Below are 25,368 nucleotides of genomic sequence, written 5' to 3'. Positions count from 1 at the left end.
CTCATCTATCTCGGATGTACCGCGAGATGTAGATTTGATTACATTAGTTCGCACTATTACGATATTGTTCCATATGTCTATCTTAGGAAGATATTATAAAGTGTTTTAAAACAAAATTTCTGATCTCATCGGTAGATTTTCAACCGTACGCGGTAGAAATAATTTCCAGGTTTACGGTGAGTCATGACCTTGAAACTTCCTGGTTTTAACTAAGTTGGCCATTGGTGGTGATAGCCATTTAATTTTTTTAAATTTTCGGACCGTGCGTGTGAAGGCACAGTAGTTTTCAAATTCAATTCAACTTTTATTTCAGACAATTGTCCATGGTATAATACATTACAAAAAAAAGATGAAGAAGAAAGGACTAAAACTTTTATCTATTGGTATATAATATCACTCTCCATTTGTAGTACATGTTAAAATCCATCAACAAATATTTATATATACAAATTAACATTCTGTTTTCGCTTTTCATTATTCTTGTAAGAAATCGTTAAGTCGAAATCCTCAAACAAATTCCTTGCACTAACAAATCTGGGTTGTCCCAACAACCTCCGGTAACCATCATTATAACAAAATTCAGTTGATATATTTTTAAAAATGATTAGACCATAATGTATTAATTATACCAATTAGGATGGTGTTTATTTGAATAAACACCCAAAACCTCCTCAATAAAACGTCAGATTAATAATAATATATTTATAACAAAATTATACTATTCATCGGACTGTTATCTACAATTTACCATCGTCTACACTTCTCTATTTTCAGTAATTTTGTAAAAAAAGCGGATAAAAATGGGTCTATAGTTATTTACACATTCAGGATCATTTTTTCATTCAGAATCACAGGTAGGTGAAAGAAAAAATTGTAGTAGCAATTCAAAAATTTACAGCAGTCATTTAGTTGCAAAAGGTAAAACAAGAAGGCCATGGGCTTCTTTTACGGTATACAGAATTCAGCACTTAATTTCATAATGCCATAATCAATTTTCAGAAGTATTTATGTAGCACAAAATATGGCAGTTAGATATACGACATTTAGTATTCATTCTTTGCCCCCTTTTAGTTAATTTACGATTTTAGACATTTTAACACTATATAAACTGGTCTCTCCTTGGTCTCTTTATGTATGACTTGATTATCAGTAATTTACTACTGAACATTCATTTAATGATTATTGTGTTTACAATATGATTATTATAGTATAAGGCAAAAAGCAAGAGGAAACTTACTTTTACCTAGAATTACAACCAACATGGGAAAATCGTTTAAACTTGGTTCCCACTAGGACGCACGGAAGGTTGACAAGCGACAGTGCAGATTATACATTACTTGTGATTGGTCAACTAGCTTGAGTAGCACTTAATGTTTTTGCATTGTGTCCTAGTGTGAACCAAGCTTTAAGACAGAGTTATTTACTTATTTATTACTTGATTATGTAGAAAATATTTTGTATGATGTCGCACTTTTATTTTGCTACATCAAATTGTTATACATTATTTGAACATTTGACAACTTTTGTTGCGGATAACCCTTTTAATTGTCAGGATCTTTTTTTTTCATCCTCTTCTTTGTTATTCTTCTTTCTTTCCACGATTTTTGTAGACAGCCTATCTCTAATAATTGTGAATAAACTTTGTCAATATATTGACATTTAAATTGTAGAGTATAGTTACACACGATTTTATGAATTTCTATAACTGATCATAAACTTAGAACCAACAAATATTCTTTCATGAAACTTAATAAAATTATAATTCATATCATGGGTCAACTTTTTATGGAGTAAAAATGGCATGGCAATGGCGCATTTGAAAATTTTATATGTGCAAAAATAATTTCTAATCAGTTTGACTAAATTTCAGGCAACTTTTACAGCTCGTAAATAGGATAGAAAAATGGTTTTTGCAATTATTTTTTGTTTTTCATACCTTATGTAGTAGATTTCATTCATTTTGAATAACTTTAATTGCAAAATAATGACGCATGTGCACATGTCTTCATAATAATAATACTAATTTAGGTTTTTGTACTGTATAGCGCAGGTATTTTGAGGTGAGTGGCCAAGCGGTTAAGACAGTAGAACTGTAAGACCTTGCCATAATAACATCGGCAAGGGTTCGAACCTCACTTGCTCCATGGTTCTGGTAGTGGTCTTTTTGGATAAGGACTAAACCGTAGGTCCAGAGTACATCTTTTAAGACGAGTAGGGGGTTACCCCAGTGTACTAATATACACACAGCCACTATCACTCATCAAGAGGGGCCCCTTGATTGTCAGATGCTGTTTAGGGTCCCCCCTCTATAAATAAGGTGTAATAAAAAAATATAGCAATAGATTGATATTGATTTAGTAATGTCGAAGGAGAAAATCCTAAAGAGAAGCAGCAGATAGGATTTGGTGTTTATTCTAAGAACAATCAGTAGGTTTTGATCAGCCGAATGAAGACAAGCAAGAGGGGTGTAGGAGTGAAGAAGATCAAGAAGATGTTAGAATGCATGCAGCAGTGTTCTGCAGACGTTGAAATCGTTTCAAAGATTTCGGTAGGGCAAAGAAAAGAGTTGCAATAGTCAAGGCAAGAAGTGACAGGCACCAAAAAATATATCACGGAGTGATCACTGAAAATGAAACCACAATCCTTGATGTTACAATTGAATGTAGAAACTTTAGTGATATCAAATCCAGTAGGTTAGCCTTATTGTGAGTTGGAAAGTATTATATGTTGAATTAGGTTACAATCGTTAAAAACATCTTTTAATTTGCGAGGAAATGGGTCTTGATCATTCATTAAGTTTTTCCGAGGTATATTTTTTTACAATTCGAACGCAGGTGTCATAATTAAACCAAATTTGGTACTCATAAATTTCAGGTCATATATCATCATATGGCAATATAATTACGTACGTAGCGCATATAACGCATTTATTTTCGATGAAATTAGAATATGTTTCAGGCAATTGTAAGTGTTATAGTATATATACAGTATATCGATAATGCGCACTCTTTTTCCACAATTTCTGTTTTACAACCTTTCTTTAGTAAATTCATCATATTTCATTCACTTTTCAACTTGAAATCGAGTTATATGAGAACGACAAAAGTGACAGGCTATGTGCATCTTAGCTAAAACAATGTTAATATACCTCTATCATACTTATGATTTATAAGGGTGGTTTAATGACATATATGTAAAGGGATCTTTGATCGGGTTGTTTTATTCAAGTGTATAAATGGCTCAATATTGCATTTGCATTACCAAGATCCTATTTTTCATATTATTATTATAAATAACTCTGACAAAATCAATCAATATGTCTTTAAAAAAATCAATTATCTTATAATTTAAATCAATGAATAACCTATAATTTGACATAGTGAGGAATTAAATCTGGTTGTATTTTGGTACTTTAAAATGTCCCATGTGTCTGATCTTTTTTTTACGAATATACAGTACAAATCAATAACATTATACAGTAATAACAATTGATACTATTCTAGTAAAGGTCCATTTTCTTACCTCAGTCCCACCCCGACCTTCTTTTGAAAACCAGCATCCACTAGCTCAGTGTATTTAAAATTTAATACAATTAATCAGAATTGGTTGGTTTATCAGGCTTCCAAAAAAACCCCTACTTTTTAGCATGGAGTACCATAGTGTACCGCAGGCAACATGTTTCAAATTATCATGTGATACCTGAAAAAGTTTCACTTTTTCATAACTTGTTATTTTGTCTTCAAAGTAAATATAAACCATTCCTTCCTATTAATTTGAGACCAAAACCATCACTTTTTGACCTGGTTGCTAACTATTTGTATGACCATTTTCTTGACCAGTGGTCATATTGAGTCTTTTAGCAGTTGTTCGAGTGAGAGAGAGCATGAGGATGAGAATATTCATTACTGTAGTGATTGAAATATAAAATGCGATCCACGCAAAAATGTTTGTGTATTTCTGTTCTATTAGAGCAAATAAATATATACTGAGACTAAAATTATAACTTTCTGACCAGTGGTCACTGAGATATTGATAAGGCCATTTTCTTTACCAATGGTCAAAATAGAGTTTCACATTCACGGAAAAAGAAATGTGGGTCTTTCGAGTATTGCGACACCAACTACGACTATATCCGCTCAACAATTTTAGAGATATGTAAAATGTGCTCTCAGCTAAAAATGTTCGGGTTAAAAAGGTCAAAATAATAATAATTATTGACAGTTATTACATTACAGCAAATATGTTTAAATCGCTACTGCGCAAGAGGGAGCACTCTTGGAAAGAAAGCCCTTTGTTCCAACTATACAAACATAATTATAATACTATAGGTAGCAATATTACTTGCATAACATACTCAGCATAATATTTTTTAAGCCAGTTATTTCTTCAAAGTTTTTAGTGTTATTAAAAATCCATAGTATGTCTCCTGGATTTTATTTTAAATAACTTCGTGAACAGACAGTGGTATTTATCGACTGAAAAAAAGGGGTGTAGTTACAGTACTTACAGCTTATGGTTTATGCATTGCAGAACAATAACAATATAACCTTACTAACAAATTACATATCCATCAGAAAATAAAATTTCTGTGTTCAGAAAAATATTTACCTTGTCAATAAACCATGTTTTAAAATATTCTATGTGTGTATAGAACTGTGCTATTAAACAAATTAATAAAATCACTTATTTAACAAAATATCTGAACAAAATACCTCATCTAATCTAACCACAAGATAATTAATTTCCATCAACAGTCTTTATCTATTATATATTTTACCCTATATAATCATCAATCAAGAGATCGAACTGCACACTTTACTAAAGGCCACCTCAGACAGCATTACACGTTAACGCCTAACGATTCGTCTTGTCTGGATTTGACTCGTCGGTGCTGTCAGAGTTGAATCCAGACAAGACATCTTGAGATACCGTTGAACATAGTTTTTAGGTCGTGTGTTGAACACTCATTGGTCTTACGAAGCTGTCTCAGATGCCCATACATTTATACTTGTATGAAAGTTTACACAAGAATTTCCATTTTTAATTTGCAAAATAGCTAAATACACACTGTACCAATATTAATATATTGACGACATTTACAAAAGCTTCTTGCGGTAATATCGATATCATTCAGTACAAGCTGCAATATTAAATAGTACGCCATCTGCAAGAATTGTGCTCTGTTTCGGTGTGCTTATTTTATTTAGGATAATACTAATTGAATCATTTAAAGAACCATGATAGGAGATGGTCGACAGCAGTGCATAGTCAATCAGATTATCGATGTGTTGCACGTCCTCTCTTTAATTTGTCTATTGTAAAATTTTAGACATTACTTTAATTTACGATTCACTCACAAAAATTCAAATGCGTCTACTGCTTTGATACTGCAACTGTATACTTGACTGGTTTGATAGACATTATGCGGCATTTATTATTTGTTTTAAATAACACCTAAATAAATTCCTGTCATTTGATTGGATGATTATGGGTCATATTGTTTGCAATAGTATGCACTATTGAATGGTTGTTCAATTGTACTTTTGGTCGTGTACGAAAAAACAAATCTTTTCGCGTTTGAAAAATATTTTTTATATACTATTGCTTTTGAAATACAGCGCCACCTATTTTGTACTTCCGCCGCGAAGATTGAATGTTATGACTTGTTTCGGGATGTAAGTACATTTTTGGAGAAATATAGTAATTTAAAGACCAAAAAAGGCATTTAAATTAGCTTTAAATTGTATGATTTAGATTAATTAATGGGAACATCTCTACAAGACTCATTGGAAAAAAAACCAGAATTAGCCAAGATGGGTTCCAGTTGCCGGTCGACTTGTAATGCGTGCCGTTTAAATCTGTTCTACTCCGCATCAGTGTTGGCGTGCTGTATTTGTAAATAGCTAGCTTCCCAGTCTAACCTTGGAAAATAATTGAAGATGGATTATTCAAATAAAAGTTTATTTTAGAATAGAAAGTACTGTAGGTGATGATGAATTTTTGTATACTATTTGTCTAAAAATAGTGAGAATATTTCATTTGTTGTGTGTGTGGCTTTCCTGAAAACTATTGTTGATATTTCCTTTTTCATCAATCATACGAGTGAATCCAGGAATTGGATACAGTTATCTGCTGTGGATCTGTCTTTGTAAAGTAAAATTAATGTCGTCGATTTTGTTTAGGTGTAGTGTAAGTAAAGGTTGTGTTGCGTCTTTGGGAATTATCGTTATGTAATCTACATCTTTTTCTTAGCCTCAGTTCGATATCGATGTATGCTGTAGTATTGCCTATGCCTGTAAGTACAGCGACACTAAAATCTTCAGGAAAGTCATGCACACTTCTACACAGATGTAACAATATAATCTCAAACAATTCAGACAAACAGAGCGAAACCAAGACAATACAACTTCACTCAAACAGTGTAAACTACAAGTCATGGACAATTAGAAAGGTACAAACAAAGTAACTTAGAAAAAGTTCGAACTCCCACACCTTCTGTAGAGGAAGACATGAGAAGGTTGGCAACCATCCCATTGTGAAATGGTTTACGAGTAGGGCACTCAAGACAAGAATAAAAGAACATAAGATGTTGACGACAACACAAAAACCATACAGCAACACACATTGTGGAATGCTTCTTCCAGTGAAAAAGGGTCGATGAATATCCCGCTAATGAAAGTGACTGTCAAAATACTATTTGTTTAGGGCGTCATTTATTTCTTAGTATAGCAATTATGGAGAATTCAATTCTAGAGATTATTTGTTTATATGTTATTGTTATGCACCATATTGTCACTTTTAACGTTTTCTGAAAAATCAAGATTCTGCAACGCCTACAAAATGCGGCTGCCCGCTTAACACATAAAATACGATAAAATCTCCCGAGTGCTTGCTGATCTTCACTGGTTACCAGTGCAACAAAGAATACAGTACAAGGCTTCGTTGTTTTTGTTAAACATTAATTGCTAGAGTCTAGGCCTAGCTAGCTAAATAAAAATATTGGGTGCAACTTTTATATAATCATTGTTCCCCTTAATTCATTGATAATGTTGTTTGCAACACATTACAATAGACACGTGGCAAAAAAAATGGCTCATGTAGGATCGCGATCAAAAAACAATGCAGTTCGTAGGATTGCGATCAAAACCAATACCTCATAACCACGTAGCTGGAACGTGGGTTCGTTGCAGTCATTTTTAGCTGTACTGTAGTGCATTAAGAGCTTGCTTATATGCGCTATATATAAATGAACTATTATTATTATTATAAAACAATGGAAGCATACGGCTCCTGATCGATTTGTTCTATACATTAATCAGCATCTCTTCTCATTCGCGCTTTCTGAAAAACATTGGATACACTTGACTGCACAAGACATCACATTACAGTAGGCGGGGATACAGCAGCTTTCATTCTCGCAAATTCCCTGCACACACTTTGTGAGAAACGGGCTAAAGAACAATGTTGGCTTAAACGTAAAATTAAAGAATCAATTAGCATAAAGGAAACAGGATAAAACGATGAACACTGCACGAAACAATGTCAGTCATTCCTAACAACTGGTCTCCTAAACTACACATGAAACCATCCAGTGGCTGGAAAGGAGTCCAATTGGCATCATAGCACACAACTGACAAACTGTAGCGGACTGTATTGAGACGCGCACGTTATTTAACAATCAATATATTTTTGTACTTTTCCATACAGTATTTAAAATATTTCCTTAATAAAGATTTTTTTTTCTCTGATATTAATTACAAATTTAACGTCAAGTATCAAGATGCACTGCATGGTACTACTGTATCTAAAATCAGATTTTAATACATGGTGTACTGTATAATGGTAAGAACTGTAGACCAGAATTTCTGTGTGTTTTTCGCACTGCACCTTTAGGAAGTTATATTCAAGGGAACGAAAGTATTAGGTAACTGTATCACGCGGAAGCTATAGTTTACTACTGTAATGTATGGCTGAAAAAATGGAAATTTGTAAACTGGGCTCAAACGCTAAAGCATGTCTGGAAGAAGAGTGCATGAGATGTATGCAGACAGTACTGTAGTTTTAAGACCTATTCAATAACAATATTTTCTGTTGTAATTCACCATTTTTCTATGATCAAATTCTTCCTCTATGGTAAATAATTTTGCCGAATTGTGTGTATAGACAAAGAATTGTTGATTAGTGGGTAAGTTTGTCGTCGGCTGTACGATTTACGTTATGGGAAATTAGAAATTTTTGTTTACTGGAATGTTGGGGTATGTGGGTCCATACGACTTTAGGGAGTAATTTCCCCTACCCCGTAATACGCACAGTACTATAGTTTAGTTTAAGATTATTTTTTTTTTCTGTACATCATAGACACTGTTCTGAAATAAAATTTAATTTGTTTCATACTTACATCCTCAAAACAGTAATGTATTTAATTAATAGCAGATAGATCTTGCTGCTTATATAGGGCAGCAATATTTTGTGTTTTTTTAGCCGGTGAAGAAAAGAGAACAACTGATATACAGTAAAGAAGAGAATTGATAAAGAAGAGAATTAAAGTAGTTTTGTTGAAATAAAAGCAAGAACGAGGGTCTTAACTGAATTTGTCCGATTCTGCAGGTATTTTAAAGATTATAATTGGGACGATATAACGCAAGCAGATATAATAAGCAATACTGTACTGGTGCACCACGAGCAATCCCATCAAGATTATCAACACATTTGAGTTCAATTGTACTTATGATGGAAATTGATTTTCTTTGCCTTGTTTTTCGGATCATACAATTCCAACATATAAAGAATTTAGATTTTTGAAAAAAAGCTGCTGTCCATGGTGAGTGGTGAAATCTCAGTCTGGTTAAAAATTTCTTCAACAGAGTATGAATAAGAATACATACATTTTGTAAACGTACTTAAATATAGAACAACATTTTACGCAGTTTGCTTCACTATTCAGTAAGGGATGTATTTAAAGATTATCATTATCCTAAACCTAACAGGTCTGCATTGCTTTTTCCTGTTACTATTCTAAATCGCTTTCATTTCATACAAATAATAAAAATAAAAGATATTTTATTTGGATTGGTTAATCATTTTGTGCAAGCGTAAATAAATTGAATGGATGTACAAACTCTTTTATAAAAACATGCTAAACAATATAAACTATTATTTGTGGATAATAATAAGATAAGATATATTAGATTGATGTGGCAATAACAACTTCCTGTTATTGGGTACAACAAATGTTGGTGAAGAAAACAGTATTGCTACTAAATTTAAGCAAACTTTTAATCATTACAAAATAATTCAAGTATCCTGATGGTATAGCAGGTAATTTGCTACCGAGATGTTTTTAAAATGTTGTAATTATTTTTGCAATTTGCGACCTATCACAATGAAGTGAATAAACAAGTTGACCAGAATACAGTTGATTATCATTCTATCAAAATATTAAGTAGTACAGGTACCCCTTTACTCTATCAATCATAGTATTGAATAGTGTAAAGTAAATTAGGTCAATTGGTCAAAGACTGAGCGAGAATGCAGCAGAGTCTTTTTCAAGAGAATTTCTCCAAGCTAATCAGTCAGGGAAAATGCCAGTGTAGACAATCCCACTTGCAAACTCTGAGAAAGTAAACTAAATTTTTTGTATTCACTTTTATTTTGATCACTAAACAGCTTATAAAATAATAATAAATATTTACTGTAGAGCGTTGCCTTTATTGCCTATAGTGTAATATTTTCGCGCCGCGGCTCTAGCCAGCTATGTCCCAGGAGGACACATTCATTAATAAGCTGTTTCATAGCGGTAGCTTTAGTATCTAAGGCTGACAGTTTTGTGAATTTGGAAACTCGACTATAATTTATAGGTAGCTGCTGGACCCAAAAAACGTCTGGGAGAAGAGAGTCTATATGAAAGCCTTTGCTGATAATACCGTATTATTGAGATGTAGACGGAAATCTGTAAAATCTTGATCAATAAATAATAACTTCGTTTTTGCGGTCAACCAGGCCGGTATTATAATAAGTCACTGTCAAATAATCATTCGATAATGGTCAAAACTTTATTTTGGCTCTGTCAACATAAAGGGAAGTATTTACAATGACTTTCTTTTTTATGACTGTCAATCTAGGCCAATGTTATAATAATACGCCGTCAGATATTAAATCATTGAAACAGTCCTGGTAAATTTTTTTTTGGTTATCAGATGCCGTGGGGGGGGGGGGGGGGGGGGTAGGTCCAATCAATTATCGTCAGAAGGTGAACAATCAGTCTAGGTAGCAGCAGCAGGTTATTAGGAACGCCTGCTCCATTAATTAATCCAGAAAAAGGTTTGTACATTATCTATTTGTTTATTAACCTTCTCCTAGCACAATTATATTTTCTTTAAAAAAAGGTTTTATAAGTGGTTTCAACATTTATGATAGTAATGTTACAGTTCTGTGTCTGGACGCAAGTTCATAGACCTACTAGTTATATTATTCATATTAACTGATACTTACTCTTCATTTACCGTAAAGTTCAGTTTTAATGAAATATATAATATAAATTGGCTTCGTAACATTTAATTAGTGTTGAAAAGGTTAGTTTTTTGGTGATAGGTGAAAATGGCATGTAACTTCGTAATCAATTTATTTTTTTTTTGTATAAAGGCCCAATTACACTATGACGATAACGACGGACGATAATATATAAGCATGCATTTCTTTTACATAAACCAAAAGAAATTAGAAAGGTTTTCGTTCTAGACCTATAGGATAATCATTTATGCCGTCTTTGATAAAAATAATGTTTTTCAAATTCCAATCAAATGACGTCATGATAAATAAAAACAATGAAATCGCTGTATTGTCACGATATTATTGGTCTTACTAATCATGACGTCATTTGATTGGACGTGTGAAAATATAATTTTCATCAAAGGAATTGTTTATATTTCTTTTGGTTTATGTATTAAAAATGCACATTTGTCTATTTATCGTCAATCGTTATTGTCCTAGTGTATGGGCCTTATGCTGTAAATGTTCAATTAATTGATCATTCCGATTTTATTAGTTGGACTCTTGCACAGTTGCTGTCTAATTGTTGTTGTGTAATATCATTTCGAACCATATTAAAATCATAAAGAGATTCATATTCCTTAACATGTGGCTGTGCATGGAAGTCTGGTCTACACAAACTCGGGCCCGGGCCTGAAAGTGTTGGTGAATTCATAATTATACTTAATATTATATTTATATATATATATATATATATAATTATATTATTATACAATTGAAAGCAAAACCCGTTGAATCTCAAATCATTAGGACTAGAAATTTGGCTTATCAATCAAATAAATACTTTCGTTCAAAATGAAACTCCAACCTCTCTAATCAAAAGATTGAACTCGAAAACGGACCGTTTTTTTGAATTGGGTATGTTGAAACATTTCAATATTCATTTAAAAAAGTACATTAATTATGGTATTGATCAGTGGCTATAGAGGCGTAAAAACCCTCGGTCAATATCATGTAAAATGCACTGTGGAAGGGTCATTATTAAGACTGCTAAATTGGGCTTATCAACAAATAAATACTTTCGTTCAAAATGTAAAATCAAGGCTGAAAAATTGGGCTTATCAACAACAAAATATTTTATTATTAGACGCGATAACATCAAGGATAATCAGTATAATTATTAATATAGCCACTGTTAATAGTTTTATTCTACATGCTAAAGTAAATAAAAATCCACTAGAAAACAAGCAAGTCTGAATGTTATGCTTATTAAGCCATTCTATGTTTGTTACTGTAGGCCTATGATTGTTTGCAATGTCCACATATTATTTCCGTGGGCATATCCATAGTGTATCACTCACAAAAAAGACGTGTGAGGTTCTTTCTTTAGATTTTGAAGAATGATTTGTGTTACAGGTTCACACAAGAGTCAAATGCTCAATAGTCCAGTAAAATATCACCTTCACCATTGCATAACGTTAGTAGTCAACGAGATTCTCACCGTAGGTTCTAAACATTATGGTAAAGATCATTTATTGATGTTGCGTCGCGTAAAAGTTGGGATTTGTAGAGAAAATGAAGTTTTTATACGCAGTTTTTGCTTCCTTTCGTCGTGGTTTGTTTTCATCGAAAAATGACGTCATGGGGCATAAGTGAATGACACGCCATTGTCGACATTTGCGTTCGTATTAAAAAGTGAATTTTAAATGTACGAATATGGTATTAATTATCTGTATTACATTGTATTATTATGTATCACATATATAACAAGTCATTTTGATAAAAAATAAGTGAAATAAATATGAAAAACAAAGGAAAATTGTGATTTTTGCATGTCATCTGAAGTGACCTTCCATACAATGTGATAGCGCCCTCTATAAGTATTGATACACTCGCACTTCAAACTGCAAGCTTTTTGTTGTTTATTCATTCATTCAGAAATACAATTTAAGGAAGGAATCGAATCAAGGGCATTATTACTTGGTTTATTATATATTTATGATGTTTTCCCCAAAAATAATTACTAGTATGTACATTTTGCGAATTGTAGATGTACCGGCGGTATGAAATTAAAAAAAGCTGTTTACGCGGTCTGTAGCCTAACGATATAATAATAATTATATGTATAAAATAATTGTTACTTTTTTTCTGATAAATCAGTATGAATATGTTTACTTAGCGCTGCTTTAAGCACCCTATTAAAAAAGAAAAGAAACAAATTAATTTAAGCCTATTTTTTGTCACGTTTTCGGTAATTAATTGTCTTCTTCGCTCTCACTATCTGATTCGTCACTGTTCTCATCATCCGAGTTAAAGGAGTCGTTCTCAGCAATCGCTCGTTCAATTCTGTTGGAAGAATCTCGCTTTCACACCATAAAGGCCCCAGCAAATCGTTATCGCCAACGCACCATCCGTTATTGTCTTGGGGTTTCGGCAACTCGTAAAATCGGTGTGTTAGTGCGAGCCTCCACAGATCCTGACTTGATAGTTCGATCATCGTGCGTTGTATATGTTGATGCAAGCATCTACGCGACGGTGGAAAGTTAGCTAATTTTTAAATCAATGTTTTTTTAACACTGATTATTCCGGTTTTTTTTTCTTGCATTTCCTGCGAAAAAAGTCAAATCTAAGTTCATCGGTAGGCCTACGCCTTGCTTTCGAACGGAATCCATAAAATAACAGGCACGTGAACTATTCCAGTTCCAACATTAACTCTTCTTCTCCTTTCCAACTTTCTCCTACTTTCTTGAAAACCTCTTCAAATTTTGGATATTTTTCGACAAGTTTAATGGCCTTTAATTTTCCTTTTCCCTTGAAAGCGCTGGTCGTGCTGCACTTTGTGAACGCATGCAGCCCTAGAATGGCATTACATCGACTTGGGGTGATTTCAGTGGCTAAACTGCTGGTGAGATTGGTTATTTGTCAATTCCTGCCACTGCCTGTATCGAATAGGACTTTTGCAATAATGGACGAAACAAAATGTAACAATATAAAAAAAAAACATCGCTGTCTTATATGGATCCCAATCGAAATCAAGGAGTACCGATGAACTTAGATTTTACTTTCTTCGCAGGAAATGCAAGGAAAAAGACGGATAATCAGTGTTAAAAAACATTGATTTAACTAACTTTCCACCGTCGCGTAGTGCTTGCATCAACATATATGACGCATGGTCGAACTATCAAGTCATGATCTGGAAGCTCGCACTAACGCCGATTTAAGAGTTGCCGAAATCTCAAGACAATAACGGATGGTGCGTTGGCGATAACGATTTGCTGGGGCCTCTTCCAACAGAATCGGATGATGAGAACAGTGACGAATCAGATAGTGAGAGCGAAGAAGACGATTAATTACCGAAAACGTGACAAAAAGTAAGCTTAAATCAATTTGTTTCTTTTTTTTAAATATGGTGCTTAAAGCAGCGCTAAGTAAACATTATTATTCATACTGATTTATCAGAAAAAAGTAACAATTATTTTATACATATAATTATTATTATATCGTTAGGCTACAGACCGCGTAAACAGCTTTTTTTAATTTCATACCGCCGGTACAAACATCTACAATTCGCAAAATGAACATACTAGTAATTATTTTTGGGGAAAACATCATAAATATATAGTAAACCAAGTAATAATGCCCTTGATTCGATTCCTTCCTTAAATTGTATTTCTGAATGAATGAATTTATAACAACAAAAAGCTTGCAGTTTGAAGTGCGAGTGTATCAATACTTATAGAGGGCGCTATCACATTGTATGGAAGGTCACTTCAGATGACATGCAAACATCACAATTTTATTTTGTTTTTCATATTTATTTGACTTATTTTTTATCAAAATGACTTGTTATATATGCGATACATAATAATACAATGTAATACAGATAATTAATACCATATTCGTACATTTAAAATTCACTTTTTAATACGAACGCAAATGTCGACAATGGCGTGTCATTCACTTATGCCCCATGACGTCATTTTTCGATGAAAACAAACCACGACGAAAGGAAGCAAAAACTGCGTATAAAAACTTCATTTTCTCCACAAATCCCAACTTTTACGCGACGCAACATCAATAAATGATCTTTACATACTGTTTAGAACGTACGGTGAGAATCTCGTTGACTACTAACGTTATGCAATGGTGAAGGTGATATTTTACTGGACTACAAGATATCAGCTAACGCCATGGGACCCTTGGCTTATCAATGAATAATAAATACAGTACTACTTTGTTCAATTGAAATCGGAATCTGACTGTTTCATTAAATTGGGTGTGATTAGGCCTAAACATATAATAATTTATTAAAAAGGTACAATAAAAACAAATGCATCAGAGGCGTAAAGAACCCACGGTCAATATCATGTAAAATGTATATGGTATAAGCACTGTGGAAGGGGTCATTATTATTAAACTGGAAAATTCGGCTTATCAACAAATAAATACTTTCATTTAAAATGTAAAATAAGAATGCAAAATTGGGCTTATCAACAAATAAATACTTTCGTTCAAAATGTAAAATAAGACTGCACAATTGGGCTTATCAACAAATAAAATACTTTTTTTTCAAAATGTAAAATTAAGACTGGAAAATTGGGCTTATAAACAAATAAATACTTTTTTTCAAAATGTAAAATTAAGACTGGAAAATTGGGCTTATAAACAAATAAATACTTCCGTTCAAAATGTAAGAAAACATTTTTTAAATATAATCCTTAAGCTCTGTCTATACTATCAAACTAAATATGATGTGCCCATATTATATAGACATGACGATGTCATATCACTACGATATTCGGGCATATCACTACCATATTTGGGCACATCACACTTTTTTTGTTAAACTAGTTGGGACAGTGTAGACAGAGAACTATGTGATCGAAACATAAGTCGGAATTGGACTGACGCGATTGATTTAATTGGGTATTTTTATTAATGTAATGATTCATTAAAAACTATAATACCGATACGCGTTTGGTATTGATCAATGGTGCAAAAAACCCTGAGAAATAATGTTATAACGCGATTTGGTGATAGCTTAGCAATAATACAACCCATACTATTATTATAAATACCTATTACAAATCCATTCATATAACTTTTCATCGCGAACCGAAAATGTATAAATGTTATTCTACAGACAGTAATTATATATTCAAAAGCCATATTATTATTATTATCAATACCTAAATGCGATAGTAATAACCACATACATTATTCCCAATACAAGTTTGTGCGTTTAATTCTAGAAAGAAACGACTGTGCTGACAGGCCAATGACATAAATCACAATTAGTAAAGTCCCAATTGTTCACTTGCGTTTTGATTGGCCGACCTATTATATTAGATTAATGAAGACTGTTCTTACAACTGTCCAGTCAAAAAGTTACGCGGCGTTTTTTGTAAGAAATATTTCTTGTTATTAACATCTATTACAATTTCTTATGCGAAATAATTTGGTGTTTTTAATGTACATGTATGTATTTTACAGTGTTTTAGAGTGCGTGAAGATTGTCATGTGTTTGCAATATTTTAAAGATTTTCTTGTAATGTAAAGTGTCGAACCAGAATTCATCTCAGTTTTTCCGTATAGTGTAAATGGAAGTGTCATACAAGTTAAAGTTGGTTGTTCTCTTTGAATGTTTGTGTTTTATATAAATTGATTTAACTAGATGTTCAAATGTTCGCTAGGCTATATGTTTACCGAAGGACTATGCAGGACTAAATACCTTAGTTCACATAGAGCAATAAATAGACAGTGATGATTGATGTAATAGCGGTGGATGATGGCTGTGTTGCCGTTGATGGAGGAAACATTTTTTTAAATATATTATTTAGAAATGTATTTGCTTTTATGTTTAAACACAGTAAAACATTTGCCCTTTAATACTTAGTTGAAATAATTCAGTAGCATGTGTCGATGTTTAGAATCAATTTTCAATATAATAGTATAGTTTATTTGTATAAATGTGTTTATGTATCTGACAGTATACCCACACTCACAGTAAACAATCTGCGCTTTAAACGGCAGCGACTGAAAATGCTTTCTAGAATTCCTTTTCATATCAACATATATCCCCAAGTGCCCATAATTTCTTCAATTAATGTATCTACCAACTATTAGGTATGGAGACTGAAGTTGTTATGTCGCAACAACAATAGAAAACCCAAATATTGTATTTATGCACTGAAAGGGAATAAGCTTTGAAGAGAGATTGGAATGTTCCATTCATCATCAATCAACCACTTCTGTTCAACAGTATGATGTTTTATTTGAGCTGGTTAAACCGGATTTCAGTAATTAAAAAACAATTATTGTAGAAGAAGGATAGGTAAAAATGCGAAGCATTCTCGTACTATTGTGGGTGCAGGTATTTTTCAGACATCCTTTAGTTAGAGTGTATACAGGGAAAATTATTGAACTTACTGTAAATTTGTTTAATTGTCAATACCTAATTATCTAACTCAACTTAATTGGTAAACAGGGTTTATCCGAAAGTAACAAATCTAAAAGGAACACATAATTATCAAATTTTGCCCATGCGTAAATAGATACAGAGGGATGAAGATAGATCTGATGGCATAGAGCAGTAGTAGAAAAGTAAAGATGGTAAAGTCACTATTAGTATCGATACTGCTACATGCTCTCCACTATACTGTACTTCCACCACAACCATCAATGTATTGATATCTTGTAGTCTTTACTCTGCTCATTACCTTGTTTTGAGCAATTATTTGCATTACAGTAGAACCTTTGTTTTACGTACTGTACCCTGGATTTTACGTATGCATAAAATGACCGATGACATCATCATTTTAGGAATTTAATATATAGTGTTCTTTTTTCTTACATTGCGGGTGCAATTTAACAATCCATGGCTGTGATACAAGCCACACACGTGCATTTCCCATACAGCAGTGAATGTACGTAAAATGTAGGTTCTACTGTACTGGTTTTAAAAACAACCAAATGTTTGAAATGTCTTGTTTACATTGTCATATGTTTTGTTGTAATTACAATATAAAGTATACTTTTTGAGAGCTCTTTTAAAGCACCGAATTTATTAATTAAGATTAATTAAATACCACTATTAAAAATAATCATTAATAAAATCAATAATGAACGTTATTCCTTTTTTTAACCAGTTTCCTGGAATCATAAAAAAAAGTGTTTTTTAATACCTTCAGATGTATATCTATTCAAATAATAATCTGGTCCCTTTAGATTCATGTGAAAATATGTTTCTAAAAAAAATAATAAATAAAATAAAAAAATCCTATAATACAGTAATAATATTTGTATTGTACGATTAAAAAAAATAAAATCAAGTAAAAAGTAGGAAATGGATTATAACATGTTTTAAAATATTGTTTTAATAAAAAGATAATTATATTATTGGTGGCACTGTTCTAAATGACAACATGCGTACACTACTGTACTTGTGCATTATTATCAAAATCATATTTATATAATACATTTACCGAAAAGTATATTATACAGTATAGGCAAGATATTTTCATTCAAACTTGATTATTGCCTAGGCTCAATCAAATCAACATCTCGTCAGTTTACTGTACCTGCTACAAGCATGTTGCTCAGGCAAGTTGAAACACACACGATCAATTCATATTTCACAGTACGCCTTGAGTCAAGCGCTAAAGCACAATGATCCATTTTTGTTTTTCCAATAACACGGTACGTCTTAAGCATTACATTTGTGAGCGAATCGCAAGAAATCAGTGTTTTAATTGTTTCTAGTCTACAAAATATTATTAAAGAATGATCTAGGTTTTTGTGTTTTTTTGCATATATAACTCAAACTACAGTACCCGACATTTTGTGCATGGTCTAAGCAACTAGGCACAAGTTGATTTTAGGCCTAGTCACAAATATTTTAGCCAAACCATTTTTTCAAGCATGATTTTATGTACCATTAAGTACAATGCGACACCCCCACCTAATTTTGGCAAGCTTAGACTTAATTACATAGTACTAGTACTCCGGAAAATATGGTATCGCAAAAGACGAAAAGTACAATAAAAATTCCTATTAAATTTTTGTCTACAATAGACAGTTTACAAAATCACATTAATCTTATTGTTACAGAGCATTTCCTGACATGATAATTGACTGGAAAACGTACAAAAGAATCAGTATGCATACAAATGATAGTCTGAATTTAGACTAGGTTAAATAAAAAAACAAGAATTAACCAGTTGGTTAATCATAAGCTGTTAAGAATGAATAAGAAATCATTTACAGTTACACAAAGCGATCCTCTGTTAACATGATATTTGGTTCGTACAAGACGAAGGAAATTGGTACTTCATTGCTATACAGTATCAAGCCAAGAGTAGACACCACTTGTAATAGATTGTATTGACTGTTACTGTATACCAACAGGCATTAATCTAATACATAGCAAGCTTTGTATTGGACAAACTGAATTGCAAAAGATCAGAAATTGTTTCAGTAAAAACTTGAAATAATAAAGAGGGCCTTTTTCTGCTGGATATCCTCAGAATACGGTATAAAATATAGTATATTTCATACCGTATTTTGAGTACCCCGTTTGTGCTAGAAGTATTATCTTGGTACAGTAGAACCTGTGTTTTACGTACCCTGATTTTACGTTCCCTTGATTTTACGTACGCTTAAAATAACCGATGACGTCATCATTTTCTTACATTGAGGGCGCAATTTAACAACAACAAAGCACACAAAGCCACAATCATGGCTGTGTGTGGAATTCTGCTGTGTGTTTGAGTCAAGCTACGCACGTGCAGCGACTGTTTTTATTGATAGAAAATACAAGAACATTGATATTTTACACTTTATTTAAACATCTCACAGCCTGTATATACTGTACAGTACTGTATTTTTCTAGTTAGGCCTCGCATCTTGCTAGGCCTGCTAGCCTGGCCTGAAAGTCTAGGCAAGGCCTAGCTAGTGACAACCTACATGCTGTTCAATAAAGTAGACAAACAGGGTAGCCTTTATAGCTACGATCTCTACGTATTTGGGGTAAATTTAAGGTCAACCTTGATTTTACGAATCCTTTGTTTTACGTACGCCTTTCGGTCCCGTACCGTACGTAAAATGGAGGTTCTACTGTACTGCCTTTCGATACCCACAAAATGAAGACAAGTTGTTTTTATTCTTTCTCTTAGAATTTGTTATCTTGGCGATGTTGTATCCTACAGTACTGCTTTCAGAGGCTCCTCATTTTTGTATTGACCCCCGTACTCAAATTATCTTTGTAAATCTGGCTGTCCCGTTTGTTCCCTTTTAATTTTACAGAAAATCTTTTGTTTCCCCCACATATTAATTGCAAACGTGATGTTGTCCCTTATTTTTGCTGACCAGACTATATTTATCTTTATAAAAAGCTTACAGAAAATAAAAAATACAGTATTTTTTGTTGGTACTGTAAGCAGAAAAAGGTCCACAAAATACGGTATAAATTTATAAATACTGTATTTTACCACAAATTTGGTAAGCCAAAATACAGAATATTTTTGTGAGCACCATTTCTGCTGGCAAAAATATACGGTATTTAAAAAATACCATATTATATACAGTATTTATTTGCCAGCAGATATAGTCCATATAATTATAAAATTGCTGTATTTTAAACAAAGATTTTTTTTTCCAGAAAGACTTTTTTTTTTTATCAAAATTGAATTCTGAACAATCCATCTACTGTCGAAGCCATGATGATATCAAATCCACTAAGTTTAAACCCCTCATCAACACAGAAAATGAGATGCTTGAACATGAATTATGGGTAATTGGGACTCGAGTTGAGGATGGTTTTGAATTGTTGCTTAGGACTAACAAACTGTAAATGTTATTTCATTAAAAAAAATATAAAAAAAATATGGCAACTTGCAAACGTATTCGAGACAAAGCTCTTTATTTATTGCTTTAAAAATCACATAATTTCTAGTATTAATTTATAAAATAAATTCAAAGTAATAAAATAGTGATGTATAATATAGACAAGGTACATCATACTATATGTATACTGTACATCCTTCAAATAAATATAAATAAGTCAAAGATGATCCTGTTTTTTTTTTTAAACAGTAAATCCTCTCAGTATTTGGCCAGACTCAACATTTTTTTTACTGTCATAGAGATGCTACCAACTATTTTGTTTTCAAGTATTTTGTTTCATCTGGATTCATAATCAAGTTCATCAACATTAGAAAATGTATGGAAAAAATAATGAGAAGATAAGGGATAGTTGTATATTGTACTTTACGAGCTGCTGGGTTGGTTGTGCATACGAGGACAGCTAACCGAAACAGATATTTGCTATTTAATGTGGTAGTTGGGCAACGGTAGTTGGGCAACAGGAGTTTTGGGGGTTGGTTGCTGCCAAAACAATTGAACAGTGCTAAAAAAAAACTATAGTCACTGAGACATATACTGCTTTAAACTGCGAACAAATGACTACAATCACCCTGTGGAATTTGGCTTTTTTTAAAAGGTATTTACCTCCTCTTTAGTCAGTTAGAAAACATTTTTCCTGGGATTTGAAAGTCATTTATTAAATATTTATACCATGAGGCACCCCTACATCAAAAGAGTGACTACCTTTATGCTACATTGTAAAGCCCGACAGAATCAGGCAAGTCATTTATCCCATCACCATTTCTAACTTAATAATACTAGGGTTATCGAGAGTTGACTCTGACATTGTTATTGCCACGATTCAACTACGCGTATGTTACCATGCACGCTGTGTTATTGACGCGATAATATTATGTAATAATGCGTTTGAGCAATCAGATAAAATATTTTTTATTTCCATTATATTCAACCACAAATGCGATAATGTGGATAAAATATTGTAATATCGTGTTTACTCAAAAACTACGCTAAGACAATATAGTTCCCAATGCCTTGTGCTTATTAGTGTAGAAGTGCTAACAAATTATTTTTTTCTTGATATGAGGCGTTTATTGTTTAAATCTTTCAGAGAAAAATGCACAAAAAACCGTGAATATTCTGTGAGGCTCAACTACAAAACCACCATTTTGTGTTATGAAATCATCATAAGCCAATCAAATCTGAGCTTTCCCTTGATTGGCATAAAGTTCAGCGGTGCTGACGTCACAACGGTAGGTGGCGCTGCCTGGTTTCTAGAGCAACCAAAAGAACTAACAGTTGAATGATTTTGGATTCTGGCTGTTTGATTGGTGCGCGAATACATACACGAATAGAGAGCAATGAATTTGTCCAAAAATAAACAACGTATCTATTTTATAAACATTTAATATCATATTGTATTGATATTTCCAATGCTGATATACTGTACAAAATAGATTACTATAAAACGCAATAATATGTAATTAATTTATCGCAAAAATAGTGTAGTATACATACATGGCTAAAAACATTTTTTGGCGATGTTTTAGATCCTATATTACGAAAACTAAAAGTTAGATTTTCATAATTGATTCTATAATATTAATACAAAATACTAACTTACAGACAATGTTTAATTTGCTTGAAAAATATTAACTTTTAATTTTGCATCGTTATCCCTAATACTGTAAACATTATTTTCAGTACTTTTTATACATTACAGATCAACAGTATGTAGGTCTAGGCGCTCAAATCAAGACACAAAAAAAGAAAGTCCACACTGAAAGGTACACTCTTGACGTGGCAAAATTTTCATGGCGCGTTGCTGATCTGTGTTAGGGATACCGAGAGCCGACTCCATTTTCATTACCACGATTAAACAGCGCAAGTTACTATGCGCGCAGTGTCATTGACATGGTATTTTTTTACTTTGGTAAACACTTTTTATTAGGTAATTATTCTGAAAATAAATTATGAAAATATCCTTTTGAGTAAATATTCATTTACCTATTATTCTATAAGATGAAGTATTTTTTATTTCCATTTCATTCAACCAAAAATGTTAATATAGTGGTTAAAAGATCGTTATCGCCTAGCGCGTATAGCTTTTGTTTACTACGAAACCCTCGGAAGGCTCAATGACCTACCATTTTCAACCTTATTTTTGTAGTTGAGCCTCTTATGACCTCAAAATGTATTTTATACCTACACCAAGATAATATAGTTCCACATAAACCATGTGCTTGTTACTAAGAAAAATATAAATTTTAAGTGCTAAAAAAACAGTTTTTTCCCGACATGAGGCCTTTATGATTCGAATATTTCATAGTAACAACCCATATACCATGAAAAATATCTGTTTTGTCCATATTAAAAATAATTTTTAGAAAATTCTGAGAGACTCGACTACAAAAACGCCATTTTATGGTATGATGTCATCGCAAGCCAATCAAACCTTCGCATTCGACCGCTCCGCATGTCTCACGGTTGAACGATTTTGGATTCTCGCCCTTTGATTGGTTGAAATAAGGTGAAATAAACACTCTTTTATATAATAAATAAGTACTATCATATTTGATTGAATTTTACAATGTTGATATACAAAATATATTACTTAAAACCGTGATTTTATATAATTATTTTAACGAAAAATGACTAGTTCATACAATTGTCGACTGAGGGCGCAATTTGTTTACATCGTTCGTGGCTAAAAACGATCATTTTCGGCGATGTTTTAAACCCTATATTTCGAAAACTACAAGTCATATTTTTATAATTCTTTCTTTATTATAATATTGATACAAAATACTAACAGGCAATGTATAATTTGTTTGCAAAATATTAACTTTTAATTTTACATCGTTATCCCTATCTGTGTCAGGGATTTCCATAAATTTGCCAAATTATAATTTTGTTGCCTAGTAGGATTACCGAGAGTTGACTCCATTGTTATTGCCACGATTCAACTCCGCGTACGTTACCATGCGCGCTATGTCATTGACGCGATTATTTGTCCATTGGTAAACACACTTTTATGTAATATTATTCTGAAAATAATTGAACTGTAAACATAATTCCTTTAAGTATTTATTTATTTACATATCATTCCATAAGATCAACTATTTTTTATCTTCATTACATTCAACCAAACATGTAATAATGTGGTTAAAATATCGTACTGTCTAGCGCGTACGACCATACGCGGTAAATTGTTTACTCAAAAACCTTCGAACAGTCCAGTGACCTTACCCTATTCAACCTTGTTTTTGTAGTTGAGCCTCTCATGACCTGGGATTTGTTTGTCTTCCTACGCCAAGATAATATAGTTCTACATGCCATGTGCTTTTTTCTCTGAGAAATATTTATTATAAGTGCCAAAAAAACGTTTTTTTCTCGATATGAAGCCGTTATTATTTAAATCTTTTAGAGAAAAACCACACATACCATAAAGAAGGTCTATTTATTTCATTTTTTAAATAAAATTGTGAAAATTACGTGAGGCTCAACTACAAAACCACCATTTTGTGATATGATGTCATCGTAAGCCAATCAAAGTTGAGATTTCCCGCGATCGGCAGGGCTAACGGTTGAATGATTTTGGATCCTGGCTATTTGATTGGTGAACGCGAATCACCCACAGCAGAATGTTTTCTCTCGCGTGTACCGCGAAGTCACATGGTCTGTCTGTACTGATCGTTACTACACAAATTTAGAGCAATGAATTTGTACGAATTCCGTTAAATAAACTTTATATATTTTGTAAACATTTAATAACATATTTTATTGACATTTCCAATGTTGATATATAAAATAAATTACTATAAAACGTAATTATATGTTAAATGTAATTATTTTAGCGAAACACGGTGTGGTTCATACAATTGTCGACTGAGGGCGCAATTTGTTTACAACGTTCGTGGCCAAAAACGATCATTTTCGGAGATGTTTTAGACCTTATATTTCGAAAACTACAAGTCAGATTTTCGTAATTCTTTCTTTATTGGAATATTGAAACAAAATACTAACATATAATGTTTAAATTGGTTGAAAAATAACAACTTTTAATTTTGCATCGTTATCCCTATGCCTAGTTTTTATTGAATTTTTATTTACTACTCCATTTAACCAAATTTCCAGCACTACTTTCGCACAAAAATTGAAATCGCTGGGCATATTTATCGACTTTACAGTCACTGACCATCATTGCTGTACAAAAATGTTTTTAAATTGGGTCAAATTAAAGAGATTGTGAGCCGCGAAAGTACAGTAGCAGTTTAAATTGTCGTATAAATCTATTTTTGCCCATCAAAAACGAAAATTACCGCTAAACCGAATTACGTCGCACACTAGCTAGCTAGCGCCTTATTCGAATTTTCATGGTCAAACATTGGGGATCGACTCGCATTTGCAATCCACAACTTTAACTATATCAATGATAACCATCGGCTGAAACAGATGCATTTTAGTAAGATTGCATAATAATATGAATGCAGTAACTGAACTATTTTCTATAAAAACTGGTGATCAAGAAGTGTTTGTTAGTTATTTCAAAAGGTACGTCCTCACAAAATATGCTAGGCCTAGGATCGAGTCTAGAAGTTAAGGTCGTAGCTTCTTCAAAACATCAAAACGCTTTGTAATTTAGCTACCTACCTGTTCTGCAAACCGAAGTTTAAGATATAATTCTTGAATTACCCTTTCGCTTGCTTATAGTTAAATTATTTAGATATTACTATAACATTATAAAAGAAATTAGGTTTATGTTATGCCTCGCAGCAGACACAAAACAGAAAGAACTCTGCATCCAATAAAAAACATGGCGATTTCACATTAAGTGGCAGGCATTATTAATACATAAATCAAGTTATGAATATAAATAATTAATTGGAATACATTTTATATACGAAAAAAAAAATGACATAACATATTTTATTATTTTTCTTATTATTATTGGTATAAAATGAATAAATATCAGTCCTAAGCTTAAAATATCAAAACATT

At 32.5% G+C, this 25,368-nt stretch overlaps 1 protein-coding gene across 1 annotated transcript in view; it reads right to left on the bottom strand.

Annotated features, from left to right (window-relative positions):
• Nucleotides 1-25,158, bottom strand: part of LOC140057040 (uncharacterized) — a 34,457-nt gene extending 9,299 nt beyond the window's left edge. The window contains exon 1 of the mRNA XM_072102581.1: nt 25,021-25,158. The gene's annotated coding sequence lies outside the window, so the exon portion shown is untranslated. The remainder of the gene's footprint in view (nt 1-25,020) is intronic.
• Nucleotides 25,159-25,368: the final 210 nt, after the last annotated feature.

This window comes from Antedon mediterranea, chromosome 8, assembly GCF_964355755.1.
Source record: "Antedon mediterranea chromosome 8, ecAntMedi1.1, whole genome shotgun sequence".
In the NCBI taxonomy this organism is placed as follows: Eukaryota; Metazoa; Echinodermata; class Crinoidea; order Comatulida; family Antedonidae; genus Antedon; species Antedon mediterranea.
Note: the sequence above shows the minus strand (reverse complement) of the source record. Positions and strands in the feature narration are given on the sequence as shown.